Source organism: Acinonyx jubatus, chromosome B1 (assembly GCF_027475565.1).
Source record: "Acinonyx jubatus isolate Ajub_Pintada_27869175 chromosome B1, VMU_Ajub_asm_v1.0, whole genome shotgun sequence".
In the NCBI taxonomy this organism is placed as follows: domain Eukaryota; kingdom Metazoa; phylum Chordata; class Mammalia; order Carnivora; family Felidae; genus Acinonyx; species Acinonyx jubatus.
In genome coordinates this window covers 19,245,071-19,262,301 of record NC_069382.1, presented here as the reverse complement: position 1 = coordinate 19,262,301, position 17,231 = coordinate 19,245,071, and positions in this window count along the sequence as shown.

The window sequence follows — 17,231 nt, the reverse complement described above, 5'->3', positions numbered from 1 at the left end:
TTTTTCAGAGAACCAGAACAAACAATCCTAAAATTTGCATGGAACCAAAAAAAGACTCTGAATAGCCAAAGCAACCTTGGAAAACAAAAGCAAAGCTGGATACAGCAGAATTCCTTACTTCCAGTTATAGTACAAAGCTGTGGTGATCAATACATTCTGGTACTGGCAGGAAGATAGACAAATCAGTGGAACAGAATAGAAAACCCAGAAATAAACCTACAACTATATGGTCAATTAATTTTTTCAAAAGCAGGAAAGACTGTCCAAGAAAAGACAGTCTGTTCAATAAATGGAGTTGGGGAAACTGGATAGCTACATGCAAAAGAATGAACCTGGACACACACAAAAATGCACAAAATATCTTACACCATACACAAAAATGAATTCAAAATGGATTAAAGACCTAAATGTGAGACCTGAAATCATAAAAATGCTAGACGAGAGCATGGGCAGTAACTTCTGTAACATCAGCTATACCAACTTCTTTCTACATATATCTCCTGAGGTAAGAGAAGAAAAAGCAAAAATGAACTATTGGGACCACATCAAAGTTAAAAGCTTCTGCATAGCAAAGGAAACAATCAACAAAACTAAAAGGCAACCTATGGAATGGGAAGAGATATTTGCAAATGACATATTCAATACAGGGTTAGGATCCAAAATATATAAAGAACTTATAAAATTCAACACCCAAAAACCAAATAATCCAATTAAAAACTGGACTTCTTTTTTTCCAAAGAAGACATAAGGTTGGGCAACAGACACATAAGATGGACACCACCACTTATGAAGGAAATGCAAATCAAAACTACAATTAGATATCACCTCACGCCTGTCAGAATGGCTAAAAGCAACACTACAAGAAATGACAGTGTTGACTAGGATGTGGAGAAAGGGGAAACCTCATGCACTGTTGGTAGGAATGCAAACTGGTGCAGCCTCTGTGGAAAATAGTACAGAGTTTCCTCACAAAGTTAAAAATAGAACTAGCCATTACACTACTAGGTATTTACCCAAAGAATAGAAAAATACTAATTCAAAGGAATACATGCACCCCAATGTTTATGGCAGCATTATGTTCAATAGCCAAGTTATGGCAACAGCCCAAGTGTCCATTGTTAAATGAATGGATAAAGATGTGAGATATATATATATATCTTTATTATCACATCTTTATTATCACATCTTTATATATATACACACATATATATATAATGAAATATTATTCAACCATAAAAAAGAATGAAATCTTGCCATTTGTCATGACATGAATGGAGCTAAGGTACTATGCTAAGGTGAAATAACTCCGTCATAAAGACAAATACCATATGATTTCACTACAAGTGGAGTTTAAGAAACAAAACAAACAAGCAAAGGGAAAAGAATAGAGACAAACCTAGATACAGACTCTTAACTAGAGAGAACAAGGTGATGGATACCAGAGGGGAGGTGGATGAGGGGATAGGTGAAATAGGTAATAGGGATTAAGGAGTGCACTTGTGATAACCACTGGGTATTATATGGAAGTATTGAATCACTGCATTGTACATCTGAAACTAATACTACACTGTATGTTAACAAGAATTTAAATAAAAAAAAAGAATTTTGGGCCCTTGGGGTGGGATGAATATATTTTGCTTGTGAGAGGGATATCAATTCTAAGGTATCTAGAGGGTGAAGTGTTAGGAACTGAATTGTTTCCCTTCTGAATCCATATGTTGAAACCCTAACCCCCAGTACCTTAGATGTAACTGTACTTAGTGATAGAACCTTTAAAGTGTTACTTAAGTTACAATGAGCTCATTTAGGTGAGCCTTAATCATTCTGACTAGTATCCTTATAAGGAGAAATTAGGACACTCAGAAAGACACTGGGGATTTGTACAGATAAAGGCCAAATGTATACATAGCAAGAAGGCCACCATCTGTAAGCCGAGGAGAGAGGCCTTAGGAGCAACCAAACTCCTGAGGCACTTTGATCCTGGATATCCAGCCTCCAGAGCTGTGAGAAAATGTTTGTGTTGTTTAGGTCCCTCAATCTGTGGAATTTCATTTGGGGAGTTTTAGCAAATTTTACAGGTGGCATTTCTTGTTCTGCCCACCATATTCTAGTAGCCTGTCTCCCCTCACTCCATTTTGCTTCCATAGTTGTGAATAAAAACGTCTTCAGATACTGTCATATATTTTTTGAGGGACAGAATTGTCCCAGGTTGAGAACCATAGCTCTAGCCATAAACTGTAACAAGAAATGAGAGTATGGAATACCCCTTTTGAACCTTGTGGTTTGGCATTGGGGACATTGTCCTCTCCATATCCTTTTCAAACCCAGTGCCTGCGCCTTCAAATGGTTAAATGTAGATACTTCCTAAGGTTACTTCTGCCTTCTTTTCTATTTTTCTCTATTTTTCTCCCTAATATTGTCATTTCTTTAGAAAGTGTTATGTCTAAACAAATAGAGTTCACATGTAGTCTCTCTTGTCTTGGCACCTTTCCTGATTCCCAAATGTGATTTTCTACCTGCCAGTTTTCCAAACAGTTCTTGAAATGTCCACCTGAATATTCTTTTACTGCAAACTCCATGTATCTCAACTGAATACATAGTTTTCCCCAAACTGTCTCTTCCATATTCCCTATTCAGTTATAGTTTTAATTCAATTCAAAAGCTATTTTTAGTAACTCAAGATTTTGTGGTTTGGTACAGAAGAAAATCATTTAAGCAGATTTAAAGTAATGTGATAAGCACAATGATTATATATATATATATATATATATATATATATATATATATAGAGAGAGAGAGAGAGAGAGAGAGAGAGAGAGAGAGGGAGGGAGGGAGGGAGGGAGGGAGGGAGGGAGGGAGGGAGGGGCAGGCATGCAGAGACCTCTAAGGCATTCAGAGGAGGAAACTCTTATCTTGTCTAGGATGTCAGGAAAAGCTTCCTAGAGAAAGTGACACATGAGCTGAGACTAAAAGGAGAAGCCCAAGTTAGGTAAGGAAGAGAAGGTACAAAGGTATTTCAGACAGGTAAAATAGCATATTTAATTACAGTAGGTGGAAAGGATAACAGAAAATACCCAGTTTATTTTTTGTTAATTTATGTCAGGCAAAGGTGAACATGTCTTCTGTGTAAATACTGTGTGCACCTATATTTCCTTTAAGAAATCTTAAATTTTAATTTGTTGCTTCAAAAACTGTGGAAATTTTATGGAGTGCCTGGCTGGTTCATTTGGTAGAGCATGCAACTCTTAATCTCAGGGTTGTGATCTGAAGTGCCACGTTGGATTTGGAGTCTGTTTAAGTTAAATATATACACACACACACACACACACACACACACACATATGTGTGTATGTGTGTATAATTAAATAGATGTATATTTATAACAAATAAAAAGCACTATGGACAGTTTAGAGGCCAAATTTTCTTCTACAATAATTTTCCTTTGCCATATTAATTAACAATACCAATTTCCCATATCCTTGCTAACACAGAATATTATTAACTTCTTCCATTTGGTCTTAAAATTGTTTTTTAAGCTTCAAAGATACTGATATTATTTTTAATGATATCTGTTCTGATCAGGATCTCCAACACTCCTATATTGATAAATTCTCTAAGCCAGGCACAAATTGTGACTATGCCCTGAAGAACATTGTCTATAAAATGTTCTATGTTGTTTACACAATAGAGTGGCCCCTATGGTCTTCTAAGTATCTTCTGGCTATGCTGTTGTGAATAGCTAACTCACTGATTTCATCTGCTTACAGTTTTAGCTAATCTTCAGAATTAGCAAGGATTCTGAATGGTGTGCTTCCTCACTACATCAGAGGCAATAGTACTTCCAATGCTCCTTGCTGGGGAAGGCAGGTATGGTTGCAGGAGCTTTAGTATAGAGTCCCAGGATGCTGGGGCTTTCTTATTAGGGCAGGAGAAATACCTTTTTCTAACTTGTTTTATTTTTAATGTTTGCACTATGTCTAGTAGATATTGATGGGTTGATTGATTGTACATGGCTGGCATTTCTTCTTGTTTACCAGTCCAGATACACATTTTACTCAATTTTTATACCCACCCGGTCATTTCAGAAAGATACCATATCTAACTTTAACCCATCTATCCTAAACCCTTGCACTGACTCTTCTCTTAATGAACTTTTCAAACATACTCTTAAAAATGAACAGTTTCCTTTTAGGGTCTAGTACTTTGGTAAGACACTATATTCTCTATTTCTTGTAGAAAGTCTGCAAGGTAGGTACTATTTTCATATTTTGTCAGTGAGTAAACTGAGACTCAAGATCCTTGAACAACCTATCCAAATTATAGTAGACATATATCTAATCTGATTTTTAGGTCAGCCAAACCAGTGTTCCCTCTTTCTAATGGTCCAAGCCTTCTTGAGGTGATGTATCTTTAAGTCACTTAAAGCTTAGAAAATAACATGTAAAAAATACGTAAGATATTTCAGAATCTGAGCCATTAGCTGAATATAAAATATTTCATTATTGTGTGCATAAGTACTTATTTGGTGGGAATTATTTGACAGCTAATTTGTCTGAAAGATGTAATTTAACCAAGTGTTAAGAACTCTGTGATGTTGCCCAGGTATATATGGTTCTGTTGTAACTCATGTTCATGCAAAAGAGGAGAAATAAACTTGTCCAACTATTTTAGCTTGAAGATAGTCATGCCAGAAGCTGGAATTTCTACTTCAGAACTACCATCCCAAAAAAAGGAAACTGATAAAGTAAGTAGAGTTGGAAAGAGAAGATAATGAACACAACAGCTAAAGCCATGAGTCTCAATATAGTTTTCTTTGTTCCCTAAAGACTGTAGCACAAGCACAGTCTCAGAGTCACTACTTGTACATGGTAGGGACTGGCTCAGTCCAGAAATCTCAGTTCTTGCTCTGGCTCTGCCTTTGTATTCCCAGGTCTTACATCATCAGTTGGAAACAATATTCACTACTAATACTTGGACATAAGGAAATTGTATAAGCATCAAACTCTAGTAGTTATTTCAACCAAACTTAGCTCCAAGGAGACTCAGTCTTTGTATTAGGGGAAAAAACAGAGTCCCCCTAGCTTGACAGATTTTAGAAGGCTATTTTCCTGCAATTCAAGGGAGTTGTGATTGTGTGTGTGTGTGTGTGTGTGTGTGTGTGTGTGTGTGTGTGTGTGTTTAACAGCTTGGACATCATCTTAGAAAATTAGAGGCAGAGACCCCATTATTTCCCATATCTTCCTTCTGTAGGATAAAAGGTAGCTCGAGATTAAATTTTCTGGGATGTGTATGTGGGATGAGAGGAGTTGGACACCTGAGGAGTTTTTGTCTATTTTAGTCTTGGTGGTAATTTGATATTTCTTCATAGGTAAATTTGAAGCACAGAACATTATATTAGTAAGAAAACATAATCTAAAGCAAGCGTTTGCATAAGTGCCATCTTCAATATTTTTTTATTGTGCATTTCAGTTGTTTTTAATAATAGAAGTTGGCTCGTAAAGAAAAGTACAAAGAGAAGAGAGGGTCAATTCGTGAGTCATTAATAGTGACAAGTGAAATTATATGGAGAAAGGAAATCAATCCCACCAAATGAAAAAGGGCAAAGGAGGGGTTGAAATAAATGAATCATTACCCACAAGAATCCATTTTCTCCACATTTGTGAGCTAGAATCCGAAAAAGGCCTTGATGCATTATCAGTAATGAAATATTATCAATAGATTTCTAACCAACTTCAGAGACAACGACTTGTAACCGCTCAGGGTATGTGCTTTGCTTTGCTGGGAGAAAGCTGTGAAACATTCCAAGGAAGAATCTCTCATGTTAATTTTATTTTTTCTTCCCATTTATGCTCATGAAGTTTAACTGAGTAGAGTTCAGTTGGATTTGTAAATTTTATTTGGATGTATCAAACATCTGACTATGCAAAGTATTAGAACAACTCTGATTTGAATTAAAGATTGCATTTGAGTCAGAGCCTCACTTCAGCTGATCTGTACCCTTGGGAGACATATTCATCTTGTTGGCACTCTTTTTCTCTTCCAGACACTGAGGCTATAGATCAGCTTGCCTTTCAGGTTTGTTCCAGCTGAAAGTCTATGGAGCAGGAAATGATAGTTAATTCCTCTACTGACTATATGAGAGAACATTACCATGTCCTTAAAAAATGTGATATCTTAAACTATTACTATTAGAAATTTGTATTAGAAAATTGTATTACAAATTAAATAAAGAGGAGGATCCAGAAACCTTACCAATGTTGACTACCAGGGTAAAATTTACCCCAGCTTTTGAAACTCTAAACTGAATTCAAAGATTTGTCTTTTGAAATATAACTTATTCTGTTTGTATTACTCAGGGTTCTCCAGAGAAATAGGACCAATAGAAATTGAAATAGAACCAATATATACACACAGATCCGCACAAATAATTATAATGGATGAAGGGCTTATTAAAAGGATTGGCTTACAAGATTATGGAGGTTGACAGGTCCCACAGTGTACAGGATGAGTCAACAAGCTGGGGACCCAGGAGAACCAATGGTGTAGCTGTGATCTGAAGGTTGGCAGGCTAGAGACCCAGGAAGACCCGATGTTTTAGTTAGAGCTGGTAGTGAGGAAAAAGCTGATGCCCCAGTGTGAAGGCCATCAGGCAGGAGCATTTACTCTTACTCTGGAGAGGGTCTGGTTTCTGTTTTATTGAGGTCTTTCACTGATTAGATGGGGCCTTCCCACATTATGAAGGCCAATCTGCTTTACTCAGTCTTCCAATTCAGATGTTAATCTCACCCCAAACACCCTCACAGAAATACCCAGAAGAATGTTTGATGAATAAATATCTGGGTATTCCATGGCCCAGTGAAGTTGACACAAAAAATATATCATCCTACTATCCAAAGACTCATAGCTATTGTGTTCTGTGTTCCCATTTTATTTTGTAGTATATGTGGTTTAAATTTGGCAGAGAGGCTAATGTGCTATTTCTTAGATTCATTTGGAATGCAAAACTGGCACTTTGCCATGAGAAATGCCTAATGCCATTATGCATGTGTGTTTTTGGTTAAGTTAGTTAATGAGATCCCATTTTCTTGGAAAGGTTTATGTTCCTTAGAGGAATGAGGTATGCTCTCTGAGAAATGATTTGCTTAGCCTAGGATTGCACCTATTATTATAATCATGATATGGAATGAAATGTAGAAATTAAATAGTATGGTCATGTCTACACAACAGCAAATATTTCAGCTAGGAACAAAATGGTACCTGAGAAATGAGAGCTTTTATTGGGGATCTTTAAGTGACTATTTCAATTCAAAATTAAAGGGTAAGGGAAATCAGTTTTGTATCAAAATGAAAGAGTTGAGAGAGAAAGGAGATATGAAAAGAATTACCAAAAAAAAAAAAAAAAAAAAAGAACTAAAGAATTAGGGCCTACTTGTCTGTGTAAAATGGTCATGGTTTCTCTTTAGAGCAGGTTTTATTGCTCTGCATCTAGGGATAGGAAATGTTTCACACTTGGCACTCTGGTCACATGAAGCCTGACTGCTAAGAGTCATAGGTGTTTTTGTGAGTGATCTTTTCATTATCCTGCCCTCTTCTAGACTCTCATCTTCCTATGCACCCTACCTTTGCATATTTCATTTAATTGCCTTCCACATTCCATTCAAATGCTAGGCCATTTTTAAAAAAACAGATTATAATGGTAAGAAGGGGGAGTAAGTCTGCTTTTCAGTGAAGAAATCGAACAGTCCCTTTGCTCAGACACACTTCCCAATGATAAAAGATTAAATTCTACCTCACAAATTTATTTAAAAAAAGAAAAGATTATAAAAGGATACTTTTAAAAACTTAATTCATGGAAGCATTGTCTCTGAATCTCAATAAATTCCATGGGCTGCATTAGGATTCTGGAACTTTCTGGTTAAGAGACATCCCTCATTTATTTATATATATGTGTGTGTATATATATATATATATATATCCTCATATATATGTATATATTTATTTATATTTTGTATATATATTTATATAAATATATATTATATATTTATATATATTTATATTTATATATAATATATTTATATATTATATATAATATATATATTATATCCTCATATATATCCTCATATATATTATATATATTTTATATATAATTAAATAAATATATATTATAAATAAATAAAATATATTTATATATTTTATTTATTTATATACATATATTTATATATATCCTCATATATATGTATATATTTATATATATCCTCATATATATGTGTGTGTATATATATATATAAAGCAATATTTATACATAAACTTACAATTCTTCATGCAATACAAGTCATATTTTCATAAGGCTTTTTTTTTCTTTTTTTGTGCTCCTACTTCTTCTGTGTCTGACACTATACCCAGGTTCACTGTACTACAGCTGGGGGAAATACTGGGAGAGGAGGAGAGGGAAAATGAGAGATTTAGTACTTATTAGTGATACTCTGAGGGTAATGGTAATTCTGCCTGGCTGTCTTCAGTCAGCCTTCCTGAGCCCTGGGATACAGGAGGTAAACTTTTCTTAAAATTCTCCTGCACCCAGGAGCAGGCACCTTAATATTGGTTATATTTTAGGATTATGATGATCCAGAACAAGGACTGGAGGATCTAAAGGAAGATTGTATGGGTCCTAAAGTAAATTCTACTTATGTCTTGACTTTGTATGTATTCAACAAATATTTATTGATAGCCTATTATGTTTCAGGCACAGTTCTAGCTAGCAGACAAGAGATCTGCTTTCATAGACAAATATGTGTTCTAGGTAGTAAGGGAACAGTAAAAATTAAAAATATATGTATATACATATAAAAATTTTCACTATTACATATAGCAGTGTGTGTATATTTATATGTATTATATATACAATATGTTATTGTAACATAGTATGTTATAACATAGTATGTTGTTATAACATAGCAACATTATATATAATAATGTAATATATAAATGTATAATATATAGTATATAATATACATAATAATGTTTTATATGTAACATTAACATTATATATACATCTCTCTCTCTCTCTCTCTCTCTAGAGAGAGAGAGAGAGAGAGAGAGAGAGAGAGAGATGTATATATAAGAAGAGAGAGAATATCAAGTAGTGATACCACCAGAGTGATAAGTAGAGCTATGGGATCACTATAAGGGAAGAACTCACTAAATAAACTCGGGGACTGATGTCTGAATGATCAGAAATAGCAGGTAGCACTCAGACACCAGACTCTTGCCTCACTTTGTCCAGTCTGCTGGATCATACAGTGGAATTTATTCATTCATTCATTCATTCATTCATTCATTTATTTATTTGACATTCTGTATTTGAATTGAAAAATGGCTGCTTTAGGAGAAGGAGGGAATTCCATTAATCATAGCTGCTCTCAACCATCGGAAATATAACCACATAAATATGGATTTTGTTAAAACAAAAATCTCTGCTTTATGGTAGTGTTGCTTATGTGTGTATGTACACTTCTTTGCCATTAATAAAAGGGCCACTCTTACCCACTGTCCTTTAACTGATACAAAAATAATAATAATTTCTGCTATATTATAAGTCTCAGGCTCTACTGACTGTAAAACAGTTTTTAGTTATTCCAGAAAAGTGGAAAATATGAGACAGTCTCTATAGTTGAGCCTTTCTGCTCATTTAATAATTGTATCTCTATTTGTCCATCTGGCATGTGTATTCTTGTTTCAGTCAAAGCTTCACTTTAGCTTTGATGTTATATCGGCTTTTTACCATCAGTGAAATTTCTCCTTCTTGGAAAAAATTTTCCTCATGATCTGTTTTACTAAAGGTAGCCATCCAGTTAGGATGGTGAGTGCCATAGATTGTCTCTTTCCTGTTTGAATCTGTTCTGCTTATTGTTGTCATATGACGCAAGGCTTCTGATTTTGTAGAACTTGGTGGAGAGACAAGAAACACTGAATTCCCTTCATTGCTTTTATGCCATCAGTTTCTTGCCTTTTCTACTATGCTTTCTTTGTATTTTATGACCACATGAAGAACATCGGAATCAGTCTTATAGCATGTCAAGTCTGGGTGAGACTGAGATTTATAAGGAGTATTTTGAGGCTAGAGTTTTTGTTTTGTTTTGTTTTGTTTTCTTCCCCTTGGGCACTTTGCTGCCTTCCAAGGCTGTATTCCAGGTGCTAGTGGTCCTTCCATGGTTATGTCAATAGACTTTTACATATAAAACCAACTCAGTATTTTCTAACATGAAGTCCTCTAATTCCTCAACGGTATTATAGAGGATGTAGAGTTGTGGCCCAAAGTACTTTCTTTGTTCGATCACTACATGTAAAGCTTCTTTGAATGTGTGTAACTTTCTTATGTTGTGAACTTCTCATCAAGGTAATTTTTCTCCATTGTTTGATAGCTTTATATGGTAACTGAGATCAGGATACATAGATGTTTATTAAGATGATAAATGATTAAATTAATGAGACATGGAACACAGAAATCATGGAGACTAAATCAACAATATAGTTGATATTTGAGGATAAACATCTTTTACATGTTTATATGAAAATTTTAATTTAAAATAAGGAACCTATTAGGTAAAGCCATGATGAGTTGAGGCAGTTTAATTTTTAATTTATTTTTGAATGTAATTTGTCAAATTGGCTAATATAGTGTGTAAAGTGTGTTCTTGGTTTTTGGGAGATATATATATATATATATATATATATATATACACACATACACACACACAATATATATGTATATGTACACAATATATATATACCCCCAAAACAAAAAATAATATATATAGACTATATATATAGTCTATATATATATACACTATATATATACTATATATAGTATACACAATATATATATATACCCCCAAAACCAAGAATAATATATATATACAATATATATATACTCTCTCTATATATACACAATATACATATACTATATATACTATATATATACACAATATACATATATACTGTATATATACTATATATAGTATATATATTATACATATACTATATATATACACAATATACATATATACTGTATATATACTATATATATACTGTATAATATATATAGTATATATACACAATATATATATACCCCCAAAACCAAGAATAATATATATATATATACAATATATATATACTATATATATATATACACAATATACATATACTATATATAGTATATATATCATATATATACTATATATATACACAATATACATATATACTGTATATATACTATATATATACTGTATAATATATATAGTATATATAGTATATATATAGTATATAGATGTATATAGTATATACATATGTATATATATGTATATAGTATATACATATGTATATATATATATGTATATGTATATATGTATATATATGTATATAGTATATAGTATATATATATAGTATATATATGTATATGTATATGTATATTGTGTGTATATATATATGTACTATATATGTGTATATATATGATACATATATATATACACACATATACATATATATATAGTATATATACATATACATATACATATGCATATACATATACATATATATATATACACACACAAAGCACATCTTCTTTATCCATTCATCAGTTGATGGACATTTAGGCTCTTTTCATAATTTGGCTATTGTTGAAAGCACTGCTATAAACATTGGTGTGCATGTGCCCCTATGAATCAGCACTCCTGTATCCTTTGGATAAGTTCCTAGTAGTGCTATTGCTGAGTCTTAGGGTAGTTCTATTTTTAATTTTTTGAGGAACCTCCACACTGTTTTCCAGAACAGCTACACCAGCTTGCGTTCCCACCAACAGTGCAAGAAGGTTCCCATTTCTCCACATCCACGCCAGCATCTATAGTTTCCTGAGTTGTTCATCTTAGCCATCTGACCAGTGTGAGATGGTATCTCAGTTTTTTGTTTTGTATTTCCCTGATGATGAATGATGCTGAGCATCCTTTCATGTATCTCATGGCCATTTGGGCGTCTTCTTTGGAAAAGTGTCTCTTCATGTCTTCTGCCCATTTCTTCACTGGGTTATTTGTTTTTGCTGTTGAGTTTGGTAAGTTCTTTATCGATTTTGGATACTAACTCTTGATCTGACATGTCATTTGCAACTATCTTTTCCCATTCCATTGGTTGCCTTTTAGTTTTGTTGATTGTTTCCTTTGCAGTGCAGAAGCTTTTTATCTTGGTGAAGTCCCCATAGTTTATTTTTGCTTTTAATATCCTTGCCTTTGGAGATGTGTTGAGCAATAAATTACTGCAGCTGAGATCAAAGAGGTTGTTGTCCTCTTTCTTCTTTAGAGTTTTGATAGTTCCCTGTCTCACATTTAGGTCTTTCATCCATTTTGAGTTTATTTTTGTGTATGGTGTAAGAAAGTTTTCTAATTTCATTCTTCTTCATGTTGCTGTCCAGTTGTCCCAGGACCATTTGCTAAAGAGACTGTCTTTTTTCCACTGGATACTATTTCCTGCTTTGTCAAAGATTAGTTGGCCATACATTTGTGGGTTCTCTATTCTATCCCATTGGTCTGTGTGTCTGTTTTTATGCCAGTTCCATACTGTCTTGATGATTACAGCTTTGTGGTAGAGGCTAAAGTCTGGAATTGTGATGCCTTCTGCTTTGGTTTTCGTTTTCAATATTACTTTATCTAGTCAGGGTCTTTTGTGGTTCCATACAAATTTTAGGATTGTTTGTTCTAGCTTTGAGAAGATCGCAAATGCAATTTCGATTGGGATTGCATTGAATGTGTAGGTTGCTTTGGGTAATATTGACGTTTTAACTATATTTATTCTTCCAATCCATGAGCATGGAATGTTTTTCCGTTTTGTGTTTTCTTCAATTTCCTTCATAAGTCTTATATAGTTTTCAGTATACAGATCTTTTATGTCTTTGGTTATATTTATTCCTAACTATTTTGTAGTTGCTTGTGCAATTGTAAGTGGGATCAATTTGTTGATTTCTATTTCTGTTGCTTCATTATTGGTGCATAGAAATGCATCCCATTTATGTACATTGATTTTGTACCCTGCGACTTTGCTGAATTCATGTATCAGTTTTAGCCGGCTTTTGGTGAAGTCTTTCGGGTTTTCCATGTAGAGTATCATGTTAGCTGTGAAAAGTGAAAGTTTGACCTCTTCTTTGCAAATTTGGAACCATTTTATTTCGTTTTGTTTTCTGATTGCTGATGCTAGGACTTCCAACACTATGTTAAACAACAGCGGTGAGAGTGAATATCCCTGTTGTGTTCCTGACCTCAGGGGGAAAGCTCTTAATTTTTCCCCATTGAGGAGGATATTAGCTGTGGGGCTTTTCATATATGACTTTTATGATGTTTAGGTATGTTCTTTCTATCCCAACATTCTTGAGGGTTTTTATTAAGAATGGATGCTATGTTTTCTCAAGTGCTTTTTTTGCATCTTCTGACCATATCCTCTGGTTCTTTATTTTATTAATGTGATATATCACATTGATTGATTTGCAAATATTGAACCACCCCTGCAGCCCAAGATGAATCCCACTTGATCATTCATGGTGAATAATTCTTTTTATATGCTGTTGGATTTGATTTGCTAGCAAATATCGATTTGCTAGACTTTTTGCCTCCATGTTCATCAAGGATATTGGCCTGTAATTCTTTTTTGTGGGGTCTCTGTCTGGTTTGGGAATCAAGGTAATGCTGGCTTCATAGAATAAGTCCAGAAATTTTCCCTCCCTTTTTTTCGGGGGGAGGAGGGAGAGCTTGAGAAGGATAGGTATTAACTCTGCTTTAAATGTCTAATGGAATTCCCCTGGGAAGCCATCTGGTCCAGGACTCATATGTTGAAAAGTTTTTAATGACTACTTCAATTTCTTCACTAGTTATGGGTTTGTTAAAATTTTCTATTTCTTCCCATTTAAGTTTTGGTAGTGTGTGGGTATCTATGAATTTGTCCATTTCTTCCAGATTGTCCAGTTTGTTGGCATATAATTTTTAATAGTATTCTCTGATAATTGCTTGTATTTCTGAGGGATTGGTTGTGATAAGCCCATTTACCTTCATGATTTTATCTATTTGGGTCCTCTGTCTTTTCTTTTTGAGAAGTCTCGCTAGGGGGTTATCAATTTTGTTTCTTTTTTCAAAAAAACAGTTCTTAGTTTCATTGATATGTTGTACTGTTTTTTTTTCTGTATTGTTTATTTCTGCTCTGATCTTTATTATTTCTCTTCTTTTGCTGGGCTTGGGGTGTCATAGCTGTTCTGCTTCTATTTCCTTTAGGTGTGCTGTTAGATTTTGTATTTGGGATTTTTCTTGTTTCTTGAGATAGGCTTGGATTACAATATATTTTCCTCTTAGGACAGCCTTTGCTGCATCCCAAAGGGTTTGGACTATTGTGTTATCATTTTCATTTATTTCCGTATATTTTTTAATTTCTTCTTGAATTGGCTGGTTGACCCATTCATTCTTTAGTAGAATATTCTTTAACCTCCATGCATTTGGAGGTTTTCCAAGGTTTTTCCTGTGTTGATTTCAACTTTAATAGCTTTGTGATCTGAAAATGTGCATAGTACAATCTCAATTATTTATATTTAGGGCTGTTTTGTGACCCAGTATGTGATCTTTCTTGGAGAATGTTCCATGTGCACTCAAGAAGATTGTGTATTCTGCTGCTTTAGGATGAAAAGTTCTAAATATATCTGTCAAGTTCATCGGGTCCAGTGTATCATTCAGGGCTATTGTTTATTAATTTTCTATCTAGATGATCTGTCCATTGTTGTAAGTGGAGTATTAAAGTCCCTTGCAATTACCACATTCTTACAAATAAGATTGCTTATGTTTGTGATTAATTGTTTTATATATTTGGGTGCTCAGTATTTGAAGCAGAAACATCTATAATTGTTAGCTCTTCTTGATGGATAGACCCTGTAATTATGATATAATGTCCTTCTTCATCTCTTGTTACATCCTTTAGCTTAAAATCTACTTTGACTGATATAAGTATGGCTACTCCAGCTTTCTTTTGACTTCCAATAGCTTGATATTCTCGCTTTCATTCTGAAGGTGTCCTCAGGTCTAAAATGGGTCTCTTGTAGACAGCAAATAGATGGGCCTTGGATTTTTTTCCCCATTCTGATACCCTATGTCTTTTGATTGGAGCATTTAGTCCATTTACATTCAGTGTTATTGTTGAAAGATATGGCATTAGAGTTTTTGTATTATCTGTAGGTTTCATGCTTGTAGTGATGTCTCTGGTACTTTGTGGTCTTTGCAGCATTCCACTCAGAGTCCCCCTTAGCATCTCTTGTAGGGCTGGTTTAGTGGTGATGAACTCCTTCACTCTTTGGGAAAGCCTTTATCTTTCCTTCTATTCTGAATGACAGGCTTGCTGGATAAAGGATTCTTGGCTGCATATTTTTCCTTTTTAGCACATTGAATATTTCCTACCATTCCTTTCTGGCCTGCTCCATTTCAGTAGATAGGTCTGCTACTACCCTTATGTATCTGCTCTTGTAGGTTAAAGCCCATTTGTCCCTAGTTGCTTCAGAATTCTCTCTTCATCTTTGTATTTTACTAGTTTGACTATGATATGTCGTGTAGAAGAACAATTCCTATTATGTCTGAAGGGAGTTGTCTGTGCCTTCTGGATTTCATTGTCTGTTTCCCTACCCAGATTGGGCAAGTTATCAGTGATGATTTGTTCAGGTACACCTTCAGCCCCTTTCTATCTCTCTTCTTCTTCTGGAACTCCTATGATACGGATAGTATTATGTTTCATTGAATCACTTAGTTCTCTAATTGTGCCCTTATGGCCCAGAATTTTATTATCTTTTTCTCAGCTTCATCTTTTTCCATAATTTTGTCTTCTATTTCAGTTATTCTCTATTCTGCCTCTTCAATCCTTGTCACCACCTCTAGTTTATTTTGCACTACATTTACAACACTTTTTAATTCATCATGACTATTTTTTAGTTCCTTGATCTCTACACCAGTAGATTCTCTGCTGTCTTATATGTTTTTTTTTCAAGCCCAGTGATTAATCTTATGACTCTTATTCTAAATTCTTGTTCAGTTATATTGTTTATATCTGTTTTAATCAATTCTTTAGCTGTCATTTCTTTTTGGAATTTCTTTTGAGGAGAATTCTTCTGTGTGATCATTTTGGCTAGTTTTCTGTCCCTTAGGTGTTTTAAAAGCTTGTTATATGACCTGCACCTGCCAGCACTTCTGTATTAAAGAGGGGTCATACAATGTCCAGGGTCTGGGCTTTCAGGAGGTATTTTTTGGAGTGTGTTACTTGCTGTCTGTTGTGACTTTGGTTGCTTTATGTTCCTACTTGTAGTGATGTTTTGGACCCTCCATCAGATGTGCTTTGATTTGTTCCTTGAATTAACCCTGGAAAAGAAAACAAACAAAACAGAAGAAAAACAAAAACACCAGTTACAGCAAAACAACAGGGTGGGGCCATTGTTAATGGAAGAGGTCTTATCCAATACAAAGAGAGAAATGACAGGGGTAAGGAAAAAGAAAAGGAAAGAAAATTGACCAGGCAGAGAACCTATATGGCTTAATCCAGAGACAGAGACAGAGACAGAGACAGACAGAGACGGAGGAGAAAATAAAGGAGATATAGAACAGGTATAAAGAGAATAGTTTAAATATGTCTGCTTAAACAAACCAACAACCAGAATAACCAGACTAGAGGAGGGAAGAAATACGGAGAAAAGGAAGGAAAAAAAAAATTAAAAAAAAATGTATATATATACATATGTATGTATGTGTGTGTGTGTGTGTGTGTGTGTGTGTGTGTATATATATATATATATATATATATATATATATATATATATATATATATTTAGAATTGTCCAAGAATTAAATCAGAAAATGCAAAACCGCTGGGTGCCCTAGAACCTGTGGCACCTCTGGTCTGGAGGAGGGGCTGTCTGGTTCCTCGTCGTCAATCCAGCTCTTGATACGCAGTTACCAGGTGTGGAGGGGCGTGGTTTGGTGTGGCGGTCCCGCCTCCCAGGTGGGCCTGCTGTCCTTCCCTGGGGAGAAGGCGACACCTTGGTGGTGCTGGGGAGAACAATGGCGACACCCCAGTACCTCCTCCACCAGCGGGTGTTGCAAACCGCTCTGTTCAGGCCCTCCTCACAGTGCAGCAGGCGCGAACGAGGGCGTTTGGTCCCGTGCCTTCCTGGCACT